This window comes from Ambystoma mexicanum, chromosome 6p (assembly GCF_040938575.1).
Source record: "Ambystoma mexicanum isolate Mex_15411 chromosome 6p, UKY_AmexF1_1, whole genome shotgun sequence".
Lineage (NCBI taxonomy): Eukaryota > Metazoa > Chordata > Amphibia > Caudata > Ambystomatidae > Ambystoma > Ambystoma mexicanum.
In genome coordinates, this window is record NC_090935.1 from 1,303,650,787 (window position 1) to 1,303,669,672 (window position 18,886).

Genomic DNA, 18,886 nt, shown 5'->3' on the forward strand with positions numbered 1-18,886 from the left:
TTCTTGCAAAATGTCACAGATTCCCGCAGCTGCAACACTGAAATGGTTCAATACCACCTCTGGGTCCCATTCTGCCAAAACCCCCTCAGCTCCCTCTGCTCCCTTGAAACCCTCCTCTTCCCCGCTGCGGACCTCCTTGGTGCGACTAAGGATACTGATGCTGGGGTCGTCCACCTGGCCAAAACGCTGCTATCCTTAAGTCTGCAGACTGCGCTGCTGAATTTGTCTCAGTGGTTGTCATCACTGCCCCTTCCACTGCTATATTAGCAACTTCTTCTGCACTAGTTTTGCTTCCAACGCATGCAACCTTTGAGCAGTTTATTTTTCTCATTCTTTAATCCTTTTGCAATGGTGTATTATTATAGTCTGAATCTCAGTCCACCCCTTTGCCGCTATGCCCACTATCCTGTCAAGTGCTTTCTGAACTTCCTTAGGCAATCCCCTCTTGATAACAAAATAGAAAAGAGCAACTGATTGGTCCCACTGGTCACCCGTCGATGTGCGCCACATCTCCTGCACATTTAAAATGTACTGTGTGGCATCTTCATCGTCCCCCATGGTGTACTGCATTATGGACTGCAAGTCCGGTATGTCAGGGTACGCCCGCCGCAGTGCACCCCACCCCTGTGCTCTAACTTTGTTAAACAGGGCCCCATCATGCGCATCATCGTGTAATTTCACTCCTGGATACCCTTCCTTTATCCACACTTCCCCAGCCTGGTCCCCTAAATGATATATATGATATGATGTGGCATTAATAACACAACAAGTAAACTCTTAAGGTCTCCCACCGCCAAAAGGTATTCCCACGGTCTGCTTCTCAAATGTATATATCCACTTCCCAGCCCGGCAGTAAGGGGTGGGAGCGTTTTGATGAAATTATTCTTATCTATCTGAGCCCAAAGCACATAATGTGCCCTCCGGGGTCCCTTATGAAATAATGGCAGTTGTGTGCACACTCCCCGCCTCGCATTGCGTTCATCACTTCCCTTTTTCATTGCTACTGCTACCAGCCCAAACCTGCTCCTCGATCGCTCGACCCCACAAACCTTCTACGGTTGGTTTGATTTCTGGAGCCCCTTGTGCCACACCTTCCTCGAATTCTTCAACACTGTCCCACTATTCCTTTAAGTTCTCAAATTTGCCATCACAAAAATTGGAGGGTTCAACCTCATGGGTTTCCCATCTCCCCAAGTCCAGGTAATCCCCCTTCTTTTCTGCACAGCTCAACAAGTGTCTTTCAATCTGGCTACAGTTCAACAAAATGTCTCTCAATCTGGTTATAGTCCCCGTTAAGCTCCCCTCAAATCGTGCTCAAGCTCTTCTTAATTATTTGCTTTCCGGGGTTCCCTTCCCCATCATATCTTTCTTAAGACTTCCTTCCGTCGGGCCCAAGTCTTTTCCTGCTGGTTGAAGATTTTCGCAAGTGTGTGTAACGCTCACCTGGTATCCACGGGGACATCACTCAGCCTGTTCCGATCTCTTACGACCACGAACCCTTCCCTGGAGTCAACTCGACTGGAGACTGGGCCTGAAACACAGGATTGGTAGAGTTTAACTCCATATTGTCTCTGTGTGCTTGAACCCCTTCTTCCCCGGGGTCCAACCCTTCCCTTTGATCCACAGCTCACCTTGTTTTCTTGGAAAGTGTGCTCTCCAACCTGCTTTCAGCACAGGGGCGCGTTGATTGATGCAGACTCGTTGCTGCCTAGTTACTTCACTGGCAAGAGTCTGACAGGTAAGTATAATGAGTCTCTACCAATGCGTAGTGCGCAGAAATGCCAGATTGGACTGGCCCACCTAATTTCGTCTGCTTGATCCGTAGAAGTATTTTCCTGAAAGTGGAGAAAGGGAATTAGCCACCTGTGGATTTGAATGATAACACCCCGCTGTTCTTCCCACTAATCACCTCCGATATCTCCTTTCATAGTCTCACCTTATGTTTATAAAAGATGAGCTCTCCATCCTGCGTGGAATGCAGGGGCGCGTAGATAACCAGTTACTTCACTGGTCCGAAGGAGTTGGGAGAGTTCCAGACCAATATTGGCTTTGAGGTCCCTGGCGAGGAACCGTAAGTATATAGTTTGTAAGAGTTCAAAATATATTCACTTTTGTCAGATTCCTTTTGTCTTGCAGCTTGGCCCAAGAGAATATTGCCTCATGGCAGCTGGTAGCGTCGTTGAGATAAGAGTCTGTATTACTCAACACTGTCCGGTAAATGATATCTGTGTTTAATCTGTGGCTTTCCCTCCTTTTACAGGTGCGGCGTGAGAAATTATGACGTCTTGATCAATAATGCCTCCGGCGGTAAAATCAGGTAAGTCTATGGTGGTAAAACAGATTGTCTTTGTTTGTTCTCTCGGCTCATCTTGCTGTTCTTTTGTTCCCGTTAGGTGCCGGAGTTTGGCGAAGATGAGATGGAGACTGTGCTGGACCGTGGAGATGAAAAATGCCTCCGGCGGTAAAATCAGGTAAGTCTATGGTGGTAACAGAGATTGCCTTTGTTTATTCTCTCGGCTCACCTTGCTGTTCTTTTGTCCCCCTTAGGTGCCGGAGTTTGGCGAAGATGTGATGGAGACTGGGGCGGATGGTGGAGGTGCTGCAAAGGCTGGTGAGAATAGCGCGGCGCTACAGCGAGGATGCAACGCGTATCGAATTAACGTCTCTTTCCTTGTTTGAAGGCGCGATGGATCCGGAATCAGGTGAGGAATCGAAGTAATGTTCTTGTTCTAATCTTTCCTCCTTCTTCCCCTTTTTTCTAGGAGCTCCAGACTCGAGGCAGGCGTGGCTGAAGGCTGGATGCTGACTTGCAGGCACGGTGAGCGTTACGCTGCTGGATGCAGAATAAGGCGAAGCGTGTGCTCCTCTTCGGGCGTGGTTTAAATAGCCTTCAAAGTAGTCCCAGGTAAGAAGTTCCCCCAAGACCACACCCGAGTAAGAAAATAGTCCCTGAAGTAAAGTAGTTCCCTTCAGGCTTCACTTTGGCTTTGATTCTTAGCAGCATGGTCTACAACAGGTAAGTGTAAGCATATGAGCCTAAGGCACCAGGACTGACCCCTTCTATGAGCCTGGTGCCTACGGCGCCAGGACTGAACCCAGATAGCCCCTAGCCGGGGCTGCTGGGCTTTTTCTAAGCATCTGGATGCCTGCTCCCGGGACAGATGGGCCTGTTCCGGATGCCCGGTGGTAGGCATCATGACAGCACTCCCGCCCTGCCCCCCCAGGGCCACTCTTAAGGTCGTTTTTCCTCTTGGCCCTGGTTTGTCTGGGAAGTTCCGATGGAATTTTTTCACCAATCGAGGTGCATGAACGTGGTCACTAGGCTCCCATGACCTTTCTTGTGGTCCTTAACCTTTCCAGTCAATTAAATAAAAAAGTATTGAGTTCACTATCTTAGAGTCCAGGATATTTTTAACTTCAAATTCGGGTTCCCCATCTATTAGGATGGGGTCAGGTGGTTTGGTTAATCTTGTCCAGGGTTGAACTGGTTTCAGAAGTGAAACGTGAAAGACGGGATGGATTTGCATGTTAGAAGATAATTCCAATTTGACGGCCACTGGGTTGATAATGGCCTTAATAGTGTAAGGTCCCAAATATCTAGGGTTAAAGGTCCGAGTTCCTTTTAGGGGTATGTGTTTTCTAGCCAGCCAAACTTGATCCCCAATCTGGTATTGTGGAGCATCACTCCTATGTTGGTCAGCATTTTTTTGTATTTTTCTTTTGCTTGTCTTAAATGTTCTGTTGCCTCCTTGAAGGCCTGTGTAATAGTAGAGTGCAGATGATTCACCGCGGGCATTTCTAGGTGTTGGGGCGAATCGAGTTCTGAAGTTCGAGGATGATGCCCATATATGGTATAAAAGGGGCTTTGTCCGGTTCCTGAATGTACAGAGTTGTTATATGCGTATTTGGAAATCCACAAAAAATCCTTCCAATTGCCTTCGGTTTGGTGTAGCATGCAACGTAGGTATGGCTCAAGAGTTTGGTTGGTTCTCTCCGTCTGACCATCGGTCTGGGGATGGTGACTGGTAGATAACCTCACGTCGATTTGCGCTAATTGACAGCATTTCTCCAAAATTGCGAAATGAATTGACTACCTCGGTCTGAGACCAATACGGAAGGGAATCCATGTAGTCGAACAATATTTTCAAGAAATTCCTTAGCCAAAGTCGAAGCGGAAAGTAATCCCTTCAAAGGAATAAAGTGGGCAATCTTGGAAAAAAGATCCACTACAACTAGAATGGTGTTAAATCCACTACATGGAGGCAGATCAGTAATGAAGTCTAGGGACAAAGTGTGCCATGGTGTAGGTGGAATATCCAAAGGTTGTAGAAGACCGGCTGGTCTTTTCTTCAGGCTTTTGTTTTGGGCACAGATCCCGCAAGATAGTACAAATGACTTTACGTCTTTTCGCCAGGTGGGCCACCAAAATTGTCTCTTAATTTTAGCTTCAGTTTTTGCGACTCCTGGATGTCCTTCAATCAGCGCATCGTGATAATTGGAGAAAACCAATTCTTGTAGCTCCTTGTGTGGTATGAATAGACGACCTTGATAGTAAGGTAGGTCATTGGTGACTGAATAATCTTGGCCTTTCTTTACCCAGTCCTGTAGGGCTGCTGGATCGAAAAGTTGCTTGATTTTTAGATGAATATCTTCTAGAGTCTGTAGAGTCGTTATGCCAAGAATTCTTTCTTCTGAAATTATGGGTACTGGTTCTGGGTTCGAGTATGCTTCTCCCATTCCTATTCAGGATAAGGCATCTGCCTTGCCATTTTTACAACCTGGTCGATAAGTGATCACGAAATCGAATTCTGCAAAGAATTATGCCCACCTAAGTTGACGTGATGATTGGGCCTTGGCTGTCTTCAAATATTGCAAATTCCTGTGATCGGTGATTACAGTGAGGGTATGCCTGGTGCCAAGAAGATAATGCCGCCAAGCCTTGAAGGCAGATTTGATGGCCAATAACTATCAGTAACTGCATAGTTTAATTCAGGCACCGTGAATTTTCTAGACCAGAATGCTACTGGATGAAGTCGACCGGTTTCAGGATCCTTCTGAGACAGGACAGCTCCCATGGCTAAACTGGATGCATCCGTTTCAACTACGTATGGAAGCTCGGGGCGTCGGTGCTTTAAGACTGGTGCAGACGTGAATTTCAATTTTAGATCTTGGAAGGCTCTTTCAGCTTCTTCGGTCCACAAGAAGCGTTTGTTCTTTTGCAAGAGTGCTGTGATGGGATGTACAATATGTGAGAATTCAGAGATAAATCTTCGGTAGAAATTAGCGAAGCCAAGCATGCTTTGTACTCCTTTGACTGAACTGGGTGATGGCCATTTGAGAATGGCGTCCACCTACCGAGAGTCCATTCGGACTCCTTTTGGGGTCAGGATAAATCCAAGAAATTCGACTTCTGTAGAGTGAAAGAAATTTTTCCAATTTTGCACATAACTTGTGCTGGCGTAATTTCTCAAGGACTGCACGAACATGCTTAACATGGTCTGATTTTGAGGAGGAGTACACTAGAATATCGTCTATGTATACAACAACACAGACGTCAATGAGTTCACGAAAGACATCGTTCATAAAATACTGGAAGGCTGCAGGTGCATTGCACAACCCGAAAGGCATCACCTGATATTCGAATAATCCGTACTTGGTGCGAAAGGCAGTCGTCCATTCATCGCCTTTCTTCACACGTACCAGATGCTATGCCCCTCGGAGATCTAACTTAGTGTAGATACAAGCATCCTTAACTTGGTCCAGTAATTCAGGGATCAGAGGCAATGGGTATCGTTTTTTTACCGTAATTTGGTTTAATGCGCGGTAATCTATACATGTTCTAAGGTCACCTTCCTTTTTAGGCACGAAGAATAGAGCTGAGGATGCAGGAGACTTGGATGGGTGAATGAAGCCATTAACAAGATATTGGTCCAAGTATTGCCGTATGTGAAGGTTTTCGGGCGTAGATCCTGCTGCATGGGGGTTGTGCACCGGGTAAGAGATCAATTTGACAATCGTAAGATCCGTAAGGTGTTTGCCTGTTCTTTCTGAAAAACATCCTGGAATTCTTGATATTACTGAGGGAACTGCACAACTGGATTAGTGACTGTGGCCAGGCCTTTGTTCAAGGTTTTTTCCGGGTAACAGGTGTGTGCACAATCTGGAAAGGTCACTCTTCTCTTGCCATTCGATACAAGGATTATGTATTTCCAACCATGGCATTCCCAGAATTATTTGGCATTGCGGAGCCTTGATTAGGTCAAACACAATGCTTTCTCGATGCCCATCTTGACCCAACAGTGTCATCTCTGTAGTGGAATGAGTTAATGGCCCAGAGGCAATTTCAGTTCCATCGACGGTAATGATGACGTCTGTAGTGGTCCTTTTGCAAAGAGATAGGTTCATCCTTGAAGCCAGTTTGTGGTCCATGTAGTTTCCTATGGCCCCACTATCAATGTACGCTCTTACTGCGTGCATATGTGATGGCTGCCTTTGATCAATAAGGACCATTGGTATGATTAGGTGCAAGGTTTGAGTGTCCTTCTTTAAGCTCGGCAAGCGGACCTCTACACTTGTCGTGCGTGGTCGTTTCCCGAATCAGACTCTGTATGGCTTTTGTCCGCAACTCCTACCACCTTTTTGGGTGGTTTTACCGGGCAATCCCGTAGAAAATGTCCCGAGGTTCCACAGTACAGACAAGTGCAATTGCCGTCTCTTTTCTCTTTCCTTCTGAGTTAAAGGTCCTTTAAGCCCCCCGATCTGCATGGGCTCTTGTGAATCTGTTCCTTTGGGGGGTAACGTTGGGTTTAACCAACACTCGATTCTCGAGCCTAGCTCGATCAGCCTTTCTATTTTGAAGTCGGTGATCTATCTGGACCACTAAGTCTATATATTCAGCGCAATCCTGAGCTGGGTTCACAACTTGAACCAAAACATCTTTGAGATCTCCTTGCAGCCCACTATAGAATAATGTAATTCGTTTACCTCGGGCCATCCAGTTTCCACCACCAACCTATTGAAGGTAGCGATATAGGTTAGCAGATCCTGGTTACCCTGTCGCAGGGACAAGAGTTCGTTATCCAGGGCCTGTCCCTGTGAATGTCGGGCGAATAGTCTTTCCATGCTCATTTGAAAACCCTGAAAATCCCTAGGAAGAGGGTCATCCTGGTTGGCTAGTGGAATTGAGCAATCAGCTGCGCTGCCACTGATGTATGATAGTACAAAGGCTACTTTGGCTTGTTCGTTTGGAAAGGCTCCAGGTCCGCATAAAAAGTGCAGGCGGCATTGGTTCATAAACACGGCAAACCTTTTGGGGTCTCCAGCAAAGCGTTCGGGTGGAGCTAAAGGAATAGTTCCTGGTAGAATTACTTGCACAGGGTTGCTTGATGAAACAGGAGTTGGACCCCCCCCCCCCCCCCCCGAGTCCAGGTAAGGGTGTTTGCCCAGGCTGGCTTTGCAGTAGTTGTCTAGCAAGGTCGTCAGTGAGTCCTTTGATACAATCAGTTCTCTCCTGAGGGCATTAGTTTCTTGGCAGGCGGAATGTACTTCAGCCCTAAGTTCCCCTAATAATTGGGCCAGTTGGTCAGTTTCAGAGGTCTCCATATCGCCCGGGTGGGAATTTGTAGGAAGGCTTTGCGTTCTGTTACGCTCACCTGGCTCCCACAGGGGCGTTGATCGGAACTGGACAGCTGCAGTCTCCACCAACGTGACACGTAGTGCAGAGATGACGGATTGGACTGGCCTGCCTAATTTCGTCTGCTTGATCCGTAGAAGTATTTTCCTGAAAGTGGAGAAAGGGAATTAGCCACCCGTGGATTTGAGTGATAACACCCCACTGTTCTTCCCACTAATCACCTCCGATATCTCCTTTCATAGTCTCACCTTATGTTTATAAAAGATGAGCTCTCCATCCTGCGTGGAATGCAGGGGCGCGTAGATGACCAGTAAGTTCACTGGTCCGAAGGAGTTGGGAGAGTTCCAGACCAATATTGACTCTGAGGTCCCTGGCGAGGAACCGTAAGTATATAGTTTGTGAGAGTTCAAAATGTCTGATATTCACTCTTGTCCGATTCCTTTTGTCTTGCAGCTTGACCCAAAAGAAGATTGCCTTGTGGCAGCTGGTAGCGTTCAGGTAAGAGTCTGTATTACCAAACACTGTCCGGTAAATGATATCTGTGTTTAATCTGTTGCTTTCCCTCCATTTACAGGTGCAGCGTGAGAAATTATGACGTCTTGATCAATAATGCCTCCGGCAGTAAAATCAGGTAAGTCTATGGTGGTAAAACAGATTGTCTTTGTTTATTCTCTCGGCTCACCTTGGTGTTCTTTTGTCCCCCTTAGGTGCCGGAGTTCGGCAAAGATGAGATGGAGACTGCCCCGGACCGTGGAGATGAAAAATGCCTCAGGCGGTAAAATTAGGTAAGTCTATGGTGGTAACAGAGATTGCCTTTGTTTATTCTCTCGGCTCACCTTGCTGTTCTTTTGTCCCCCTTAGGTGCCGGAGTTCGGCGAAGATGTGATGGAGACTGCGGCGGATCATGGAGGTGCTGCGAAGGCGGGTGAGAATAGCGCAGGGCTACACCGGGGATGCGACACCTATAGAATTAACGTCTTTTTCCTTGTTTGAAGGCGCGATGGATCCGGAATCAGGTGGGGAATAGAAGTAATGTTCTTGTTCTAATCTTTCCTCCTCCTTCCCCTTTTTTCTAGGAGCTCCAGACTCAAGGCGGGCGTGGCAGAGGGCTGGATGCTGACTTGCAGGCACAGTGAGCGGTACGCTGCTGGATGCAGAATAACGCGAAGCGTGCGCTGTTCTTCGGGCATGGTTTAAATAGCCTTCAAAGTAGTGCCAGGTAAGAAGTTCCCCCAAGACCACACCCGAGTTAGAAAATAGTCCCTGAAGTAAAGTAGTTCCCTTCAGGCTTCACGTTGGCTTGGATTCTTTGCAGCATGGTCTGCATGAGGTAAGTGTAAGCATATGAGCCTGGCGCCTAAAGCAGCAGGACTGACCCCTTCTATGAGCCTGGTGCCTACGGCGCCAGGACTCAACTGAGATAGCCCCTAGCCGGGGCTGCTGGGCTTTTTCTAAGCATCTGAATGCCTGCTCCCGGGACTGGTGGGCCTGGTCCGGATGCCCGGGGTAGGCATCATGACACTAACTTCGTTCCTTTCCTTCCTGATGGCCGGCGTCCGGGGATGGTGACGTGCTGCAGTGTGGATGCCGGTTATGAAGAAGAAATGCGGTGAGTAATCGCGGTATGCGGCGCCTCTAGATGTTTCCACGCTAACCTGGAGTGACGTTTCCCTCTTGCAGATGGATGAGAAGTTCCGGAGACAGAGTTCCCCCAGAGCGGCTGGGATTCAAGTAAGCGTTTGAAGCTCGTACAGTCTTTAAAAATAAGAGAAGATTTGCAGAATGCTTATTAATGCTTATTAAAGCCTTTTTTCTGTTCTTTTCCCTTTTCCTTAGGAAGCGGTGTGCCGGGATGGGAATGACACCGCCGAAGATGCCCGCAGAACAGAAGGTGCGATGAATGATGGGCAGAAGCGCCGCAGGGTAAGGCTGTTACTAACAGTGTTCTTGCAGGAGCTGAGCGCAGAAGAAAGATGCAAGCCTACTGGAGACCGATCCGAACACGGTGAGTGCCACTCTGCGGGTGCAGAAAACGAAAAGTATGTTTCTCAGCCTGGGTGTGGCATAAATAGTCTCTCGGCTGAACCACACCCAAAAGACTAGACTGCACATGCAGCTCTAGGAACCGAAATATGTGTGGTCATCCATCTTGTCCCCATCAATGCACTACAAGTCCAATCCCCAATGCTATCCTATGGGAGTGAGTGAGTCTGGTGCCACAAGCGCCAAGTCTGACTCCAAGTGGTTCTTGGAGGGATGGAGGGGTCCTTGAGGGCCATGTAGGTGATTATGGCCTGGCTCCAGCCTGACATCTTGGAGGGCTGGGGACATGAGGGGCAGGAATCATGACAGTGTGAGAACATTTTGCTTTGTCTCGACATAACCATTTTGACTTACCACCATAGGATTCTCACAATCATTTATTTTCCCTTGCAATGAATGCTCGTACTTGTATTTCTTAGTTTGACCAAAGTTCACTTTACACTCCCAGTTTCCCTCTGCTGGGATCAAACTGGCGGGTTTACACCTTTCAAATGTATCTGCCTTTATGCGTTCACTTCTTTCACTTCTTTCAGTCTTTGTCACTTCACAATCTTTCCCAGATGCTTTTGACTGGGCTACTTCCTTTTTGCCTTACCACTCTGCTACTTCGTACTTGTGAGTCAATATTCTGCAACATAGGCTCACTTTCTCTTGTATATCTTCTCATGCATAACCTTCATTTTGCCTCAGCAACAGTTGCAGGGACTCGGCGATCACAGACCGGACACTTGACTCACCGGTTGCATTGAGAGGCTTGCTTGCTTGTCGTGTCTATTAATGTGAAGTCAAGGCCGTTCCTCTCGCTGTTCTGGTGCCTTCCCAACTCTGCCGTTCACCTGGGAGGACAGCAGGTAACCATGTCGCACTGGATACAATTGCTCTTTCTTCCCAGCTTGGCTGGCTGGCGTAGCCCTCGTGCTTTCAGGATTCAACGCTTGCTGGCAAAAGAAGTTTCTGGGAGTTAGCTTCTTTCCCCAAGTCCTCTGTTCTGTTGCTGTCCTTTGCCTGGCTCGCCACCTCTCTGGAAGAGCTGCTCCTTCCTGTGCACCGCACTTTGCTCAGAGTGTGCTCTCGTGCTCCTCTCTTTAACCATGTGAGGAGAGGTATAAGGGGTCAGGTGTGTACGATTACAATTAAATGCCTGACCCTGCCTGATCTCATTAGTGCAACAACATGAGGGTAGTTGGTGGTAGTTTTTCCTCTGTGTCGTAAGGTGTTTTATACAGGTAATCTTTACTACTCCCAGTTGTCTCTTCTTCGCCTCAGTATTATGTAAAAATGGGGAGGGGGAGATGTGTTTGGAAATTTCCGAAAACGGTAGAGAGAGTGTGCGATTGTGGGCAATTAGAAGAAGGAGGATACCGCGTCTTGCCATCATATGTCTCTGGCCCACTAACCGGGGACCTCTCACTCAGGTGATCATCCCGCACTGGTCCACCCCCAGAGTTTGGATCCAAAGGCAATGGCTGTGCCCTGGCCACCTGTGCAAAGGATCCCCAGGGTTTGGGCGGTGAAACACCTTCTGGTTTTAAAAACTACTTTTCCAATATTTTAAAGAATTATGAGTTGGTAATTGGTCTATAATTTGTTGGAATGCCTGGATCAAGTTCTGGCTTTTTTAACCAAAGGGTGATCCAGGCTCCCTTTAATTCTAAGGGCACATAACCTTCCATGAGAGAGGTGTTGACAATTTTTGTAAAAGGTTATTTAAACCATAAATACATTTTTTTAAAACTGTACATCTTGTAAACTTGAGAAATTTAGAGAAGCTATCAGAGACCTGATAAGGGAGGATGGTAATCTGCATCAGTGCACTGCTCATATATTAAAAGGCACCCTGTAGGATTGGACAGAGAATGTTGGAGTAGCCCAGACAATGAATAAAATGTCAAAAACGATTGTGAAGTAGGACTTGCATATAAAAGGAGAATGTCATCCTATTAGCCAGAATGAACAATTCCCTGACTGCCAGAACATATTGGGAAAGGAAATGCATACGAGGAAACAAATGATATCTGGCTTCCCTATAGCAAAAATTCTTGCAAGCACAGTATATTAAATTTAGAATAGGTACACTACCACTCACTGAGCAACGAATAAATGGAATCACTTCAATATATAGAAAAGCGTTTTTTGCAAGTCTCAGGTGAAAAATGTCATGCATTTTAAGTGATTATGCCCTATCTGTTCAACGTGTGGACGAAACTGCCATGACATACTTGGGTTTAAGCTCACCTGAATAGCAGTATAACATCCTGTCAGTGGACAACTATGACGCATTTATAGAAGATCTTATAAAGTTTAGTTTTCCAACCAGCAAATCGCGAATGACAGAACATAGAAAGAAACATGTACATTGCTTTCACCCTGAAGTAGCTGAGAAAAAAAGAAATGAGAACAAAATTCCGAGCCATCATTAGTGCCGAGCATTTGTCACCATTTGAGATGCGCTGTATCATCAATAAAGTGAAGCAGGCCCATAGAAATTGGCTGCGGGGAAACCGTGCCACTAGATGTCAGTAGGATGCAGAATACATGTTGCAGACACTGCAGAAAAATTGATTGACCATTTCAGGCTAAAATGGCCTGACCCATGGTTTGTGATATGTGGAGACCTGAATTCTAACTGCTTTGATAAAGGGGGAGGGCTCATTAATTGTGACTCGGTCACAGCCACACCAGCTGAAAAAAGAGAGTACCAATGGATTGCAAGTGTGGAAGCCAAAAATCTGCACATCCTCAATGGTAGCACATTGGGAGATATTCCTGCAAAAATCACAAGGAAAAACCGTGGAGGGGGTCAAGTGTTGGACTACAAATGTATTTCAGAGGAGATGATTTCCCCAAAAATTAAGATGGTAGTGGAACATATGAATGACAGCGACCATAACCTGCTTTCTGCTACCTTGCTGCCAGTGCAAAGCACCTGTAGCTACACTGACTTGGGGACAACTGAAGTAACGATTGGGAGGAATCGAATAGAAATTCCTCCTCCAAAATTGACTGGGTTGATTAACTGCTTGATTTCCTCAGTGAGGCATCTTCAGGTGGAGGGGGCAGTCGGAACAGTGGATTATCTGAGCCTCTTTTAATCTTCCGAGGTGTAAACCACTCAATCTGGGTTGGGAAATGTATCTCACTGTTATGCATATGATGACCATATTGCCCATCAAAAAAAGCTCAAGAGGCAACAACTCAACATCTTAAAGTACGATTGCTCCCCTTCAGCGGCAGTACAAAAGAAAGAAATACGGCAGTATTACCATAATTGGCTACACCGCCACAAAAAGATGCAAGGGAGGCACGATGCGGAGAAGATGTTGGTTACATTGGGAAGCTCGAATATCTCGGAGAGGTGGAAATTGATAAACCATTTGGATACTCCTCAGGATTCACTAATGATGACTCCTATTTTACCTGAGGTGTGGACCTCTCACTTTGGCTCTTTTTTTGGTCCAGCAGAAAGAGTTTCAACATCAAGTACCTCTAATGTGGAGTGGGGACCAATAGACACCTCTGTGGAAGCAGTGGTAGATATTATCCAAAAACTGTCCTGTTCGAGAGCCTGTGGCCCGGATGGGCTTAGTAACGTGACCTTGAAAAAGGATATAGTCCAATAGGCCAAGTTTCTGTCAATTCTCTTTGCCTACATCTCTAAATCTCAGAAGATCCCTTGCTCATGGAAAGTGTCTATAATAATCCCCATTCACAAAAAGGGAAGTTGGCTGGAACCATCAAATTATTGCCCCATTGCACTGTTGGATTCTCCGGGAAAAATCTTTGGAACTCTAATATTAAATCTACGGCCATGGGTGAAATCTTCTGGCCACTTGGACCCTTGTCAATCAGGGTTCGTGAAAGGAATTGGGACTACTCTTAACATTTTCATCTTGAACCTATTAAAGAGTCGTACTGAAAGGAGGAAAGATCATAAAATCTACATTGCGTTTATCGATCTAACGCAAGCATTTGATACTATCTTGCATCCCTTACTATGGTCTAAACTCTCACAGTCAGGGTGTCCGATTTCTTTATTGGCGCCAATCAAGGACTTCCATCAAGATACCACTGAGAAAATACGACTCAAAGCAGGATTGTTAACCAGAGCAATATCTACTAATAAAGGCCTCAAGCAGGGGTGTCCGATGGCACAAGAACTATTTAATGTTTTCATCTCCGATGTATATTCAGCATTTGTGGATATTAGATGTTTCAACTCCATCATTAGCAGACATGAAATTAGGAAGACTCATATACGCGGATGATGTGGTCCTTATAGACCAGACCCCAATAGTCCTTCAGAGACAATTAGACGCAAAAACGGACTTACCATCAATCCAAAAAAATCTGTCATTATGCCCCTGGGTGTTCAAAAAGGGCAAGTGAGAGCTAAAAAGTAGAACTGGTCATTGCTAGGGGTAAAAATTCCAGTGGTTCATTCACTTGTATATCTGGGGGTTTGCCTGAATACGAGTAGAGTGGACGCCTCAAGCTATCAAGACCTAGCAAAAAAAGCTATAAATTTGGCAAGCTTGGGGAAGATCCTACTCAAACGATATTGTGGGTTTAGCCTAATTCCTTTGTTCAAATTTTATAAATCCAAGGTTATTCCGATCCTAACATATGGGGCGGAAACTTCTCTGAACTTTGAAATGAAGAACTGGTCAAAGTTGGATGGTAGTTTCTGGAAAAGGACATTGAGATTGCCTAAGGCAGCCCCATACAGGCTGTTAGAATGGAATTGAGCCCGACCTCCCTGGCGGCAGTAGTAGTAGAATGGGAGATGCTTTCCTTTTATAGAAAATGTATAGATGAATCACCCAAGGGGGGGGTTATGTGTTTGAAAAAAGCTTCAAGTGAACATAGGGAACCTGTATTGATTCAGTGGGAAGTAAAGTGCCAAAATCAACTACAAAATTTGGGGGAATCATCCGATACTCCGATTAACAATCCTGACAAAGTTAAAAAGAAACTATACTCTCAGGATTGGTTTAGAACAGGAGGAGGATAGACTGGTCTACACGGCATATGGGAAATCGTGGGAGGATAGTAGGAAACCAAACGCATTACAGAGCGATCTCTGATTATTTCCTCACTGGTTTTTTAGGGACCAATTCTTTAGATTTTGATTGAACTTATTAAAGATGAAGGAAACCTCGTGGCGAACGGCCCTTGAGGAAGGTCCCCCTAGATGTAGACTATGCCAAGAAGATGGCTCGATTGAAAACTTGCAACATTTGGAAATGGATTGTATGGCTTTGTCATCACAAAGAGCTTCTAATGACATATGTAGTAAACGTACGGGTATAGACCCTGGGACGTATGGTGAAAGATGATGCTGTCAGGCAAGAAAATACCAATAACTCTGGCTTTGGTGAAATTGTTAATTGTGATCCAGGAAAAGTTAGTTGATGATGGATGAATTTCTTATAAACATTGATTGTACTTTTGTTTTCTTGCTTTTCGTAACAAGGGATAGATTTGTGATTAAAGGTTGATTGGATAACCATTTAAATCACGTTAAATAAATTAAAAATTAAAAACACAAAGGCCTTCTGGAAATATAATGAATAATCTCGAGATGGTCCAGCTAACTAGAGAGTTGAATCTTGCATCGGGGCAGGATTAAGTAACCCACTACAAAAATGTAATTGCACTTCCAATGGGACAAGCTGTAAGTGAGCCCAAGGAAGTAGTTCTGCCCGATAATGACTGGAAACTGCCCATAAATTGGGAGCAGATTGAAGTAATTAAGAACATCAGTACTTCTCGGGCACGTGGTGCAGACAAATGATCTAACTTTCTGTTCAAGTGCAACCCAGGGTTTTAGGTGCACACTTTGTCTAACCCATTTGATTTTATTGCAGACTCTCACAGATTTCCAAAATAATGTTGAACTGCCCATATTCTGCCTATATGTAAAGGTTCCTAGAAACTATAGATCGATCACCATACTGGATGCCGACAGCCTTGCTGTTGGAGCATCTAGAGGAATGGCAAACTAAAACAGGTCAGATTCATTATTGGCAGATAGTCTTTCGTAAACATCTAGGAACCTCTCTAAATGTATTTATTTTTAAGACTATAATGAGTCAATCACGGTTCCAAAAATAAGATTCCGTTTTTCTGGCAATCATCACCCTATCTGCCGCATTTGATGCGGTCAATCGAAGACTACTCTGGACAAAACTAAGAAATTGGGGGGTCCCGGAAGGACTCTTGCGGCTAATCATTGGGTTGTAAGCAGAGTCCAATGTGCAAATTAGGTTAGACCGGAGTGGAACCCCCCCTTGCAAAATAGCAACCTTTAGATGAGCCAGGCAGGGTTGTGTTCTGGTACCCTGTCTGTTCAACCTCTATATGTCCAACGTAGGCGTTTTGTTATCCCTGGTTGCATGTGCCATACTAAAAATCAGCAATCTGAAACCGGTGTGGATGGCTTATGCAGACGACTTTCGCATATTTGATTGTACGCAGCTTGGATTGCAACATCTGATCACTGCTTTTGGCAATTTTGCAACCACTCACTGCTTCAAAGTAAAAACCGGACAAAACTAAAGTCCTGCACTGTCCCGCTAAGAAGAACATTTTCCAAATGGCATTGGTGTGTTGGCTCTAATGTGATTGAGCAGGTTGATAGTTTTTTATATTTGGGATTTCCAATTACTGCAAAGCCTCAGAAGTGCTACCTTAAGGATTGGTTGAAGGCTCATGCAGTTGCACTTTCAAACTGAACATCCGTGAAGACCAGTTCTCCAACCTTGATTCCAACACCCCCTGTGTCCTCATCTTACTTGATCTCCCTTCTGCCTTTGACACAGTCAAACATGCCATCCTGCTCAACCGTCTTGGTGATAACCTGGGTATCACCGATCAGGCCCTGTCTTGGCCGACTTCTTTCCTCTCTGATGGACCCTCCCAGGGCCAACTTGGGTCCTTCCTCTCCTCTATCACCATCTGCAGTGTTCGCCAGGGGTCTAACCTCTCTCCCTGGCTGTTCAACCAATACCTGGCACTTCTTGGCCACCACATTGCCACTCTCAGTGCTATGCGGATGACACTTTCAGGCTCCTTTCAGCCACCTCTTCTTCTCTCATCTCTGACTGTCTGCTTTCCAGGAGTGGTGTGCTGCCAAAGATCTCTGCCTTAATGCCTGACTGAGATTCTTCTCATCCGCACACCTGCTGCCCCCTTTCCTGTCACTCTCTGGCCGGCTTCTCTTGGCCCTCCTCCTGATCCCACCTGTGAGGCAAAAAAACCTCAGGGTCATCTTCAACTCCTCACTCTCCTTCACTCCTCACATCTCTAACGTCTCTAAGAAATCACACCACCAGCTGCACCTCCTCAGAGGTATTCTTTCTTCCCCCCAGAAGCTCAAGGTGTCCAGAGCTATGGTTCTCTCTAGGCTGGACTACTACAACAGCCTCTTTCTAAATCTGCCTGCCTCTACTCTCCGCCCTCGGCAACCCATGTCAATGTTAAAGGATATTTGTACCGTGCACGAACACCACCGGAGTGGTCCCCTGGCAGCTCTGAAATGGGAAGGAGGGTGAGTTAGTGGGAGTAAGTGGGAAAAGTGCAAGGGTGCAGTGATGTGCTGTTGGCAGCCTCAACACTGTTAACACTGTTCGCTGGGTGCAAGTCTATGTGAGGTTTATTTTGTTGTTGCGTTGTAGTGAGGTTTGTGCGGTGCGTTGAGTCAATTCCATCCAAAACAGGACTGCAAGACTTGTCCTTGGCCTCAAGCCCAGGGATCGTATCTTTCCAGGACTGAAATCTCTGCACTGGCTCCCAATGGCTCAGAGGACTACATTCAAAACCCTCTGCATTGTCCACAAGACCGGCTTGGGCCCTCAATACCTTCAACTCTCTCTTCCGAAATATCTTCCTTCTCGAGCTCTTCGCTCATCCGCCTCCAACTCCCTCCGGGTCAGTCGCTTCTCCAAGCAACAAGTGGGTGGTAGATCTCTTTCTTTGACCAGGGCCTCCCTCTGGAACAGCCTCCCTGCATCTTCGAAACTTGAGGAGAACCATCTCTGGTTCCGGAAGCACCTCAAGACCTTCCTCTTTGCTCCTGCTTTCTCTCCCCCCCCCGCTGAACTCCTGGTTGAAACTGCACTGGTCACCCGACTACCCTCTGTCCTCGGGCCCAGGTCCCCTCCCCGCCAGTTGCACAACTGCACTGCCCCCCTGGCAACCCTTGCACTCTGGGGCTGTTTCTGCATCCCTACAGCCCCCTACCAGTACTTGACACCTGATGTCTGCACTTACCCCTGCACCTGCCACCAGCTGGCCACACTTCTGTTTTTATTTATTACCGTTTATCCTATGTACTGCACTTCCTCTCCCCCTTGCACCCCCCCTGCACTTGAACGATCTCAAGGTCACCTGGCCTAGTAAGATCATTGTCTCGGTCTTCCCTTTGTTCCCCTCCCTTGCCTCATCGCACCTTGAAACACTTGTGTATAGCCGCATTATAAATGCCATATCATATCACAACGAGCAATGTAGGGTCGACGCAAGGTATGGACCATTTTCAATGGTGCTCATTGTAAGGATTTATGGGGGGGAAGACAGTCCCATAAAATCTTATATGGTATGGAGATCCTGGCTTTTTGGGTTTTAGATTTACCATTTCTTGAAGGATTGATAAGGGGAAAAGCACTTAGGTTTCCAATCTGTGTGCCTTTGGCAGCCATGAGATATGAACTTGGTTTATTTTCATTAAAAGCAAGAGCCTATTGGACATTTTGATCCTTTTAACATAACATTTTATGCCCAAAAAGGAATCCTTATTTTTGGATCTACAAACCATCTTGTGTATGAAGGGTGATAGATATGTAAATGAGTTTTCCATATTTTGCACCAGCCTACTCAGGGAAATTAGTTTAGCAGATTGTGATCAGGCTTCCAATCCAGGGTAAGTGAAGTTGGCCCTATTTAGAGCCGATTGGGTAGCCATTGTGAATGCATGCTTATGAATCATTGAATCACTTGAGTCGCAAACACAAAACAGTTGCTGTTCTTGCCCATATCTTGCCATATATCCCCCCGATAGGAAAACTAGACGCTGTTTTCTAGGTTTTAGGTGGAATTTGATATTGACTAGGGAAGTTTTGGTTCGATATTGCACAATGCGGGCAGAGCATGCACTCTGTTGATTCCTTAAAGATTGGAAAACAACTCAAGACCCTAAAACATCTTGTGTTA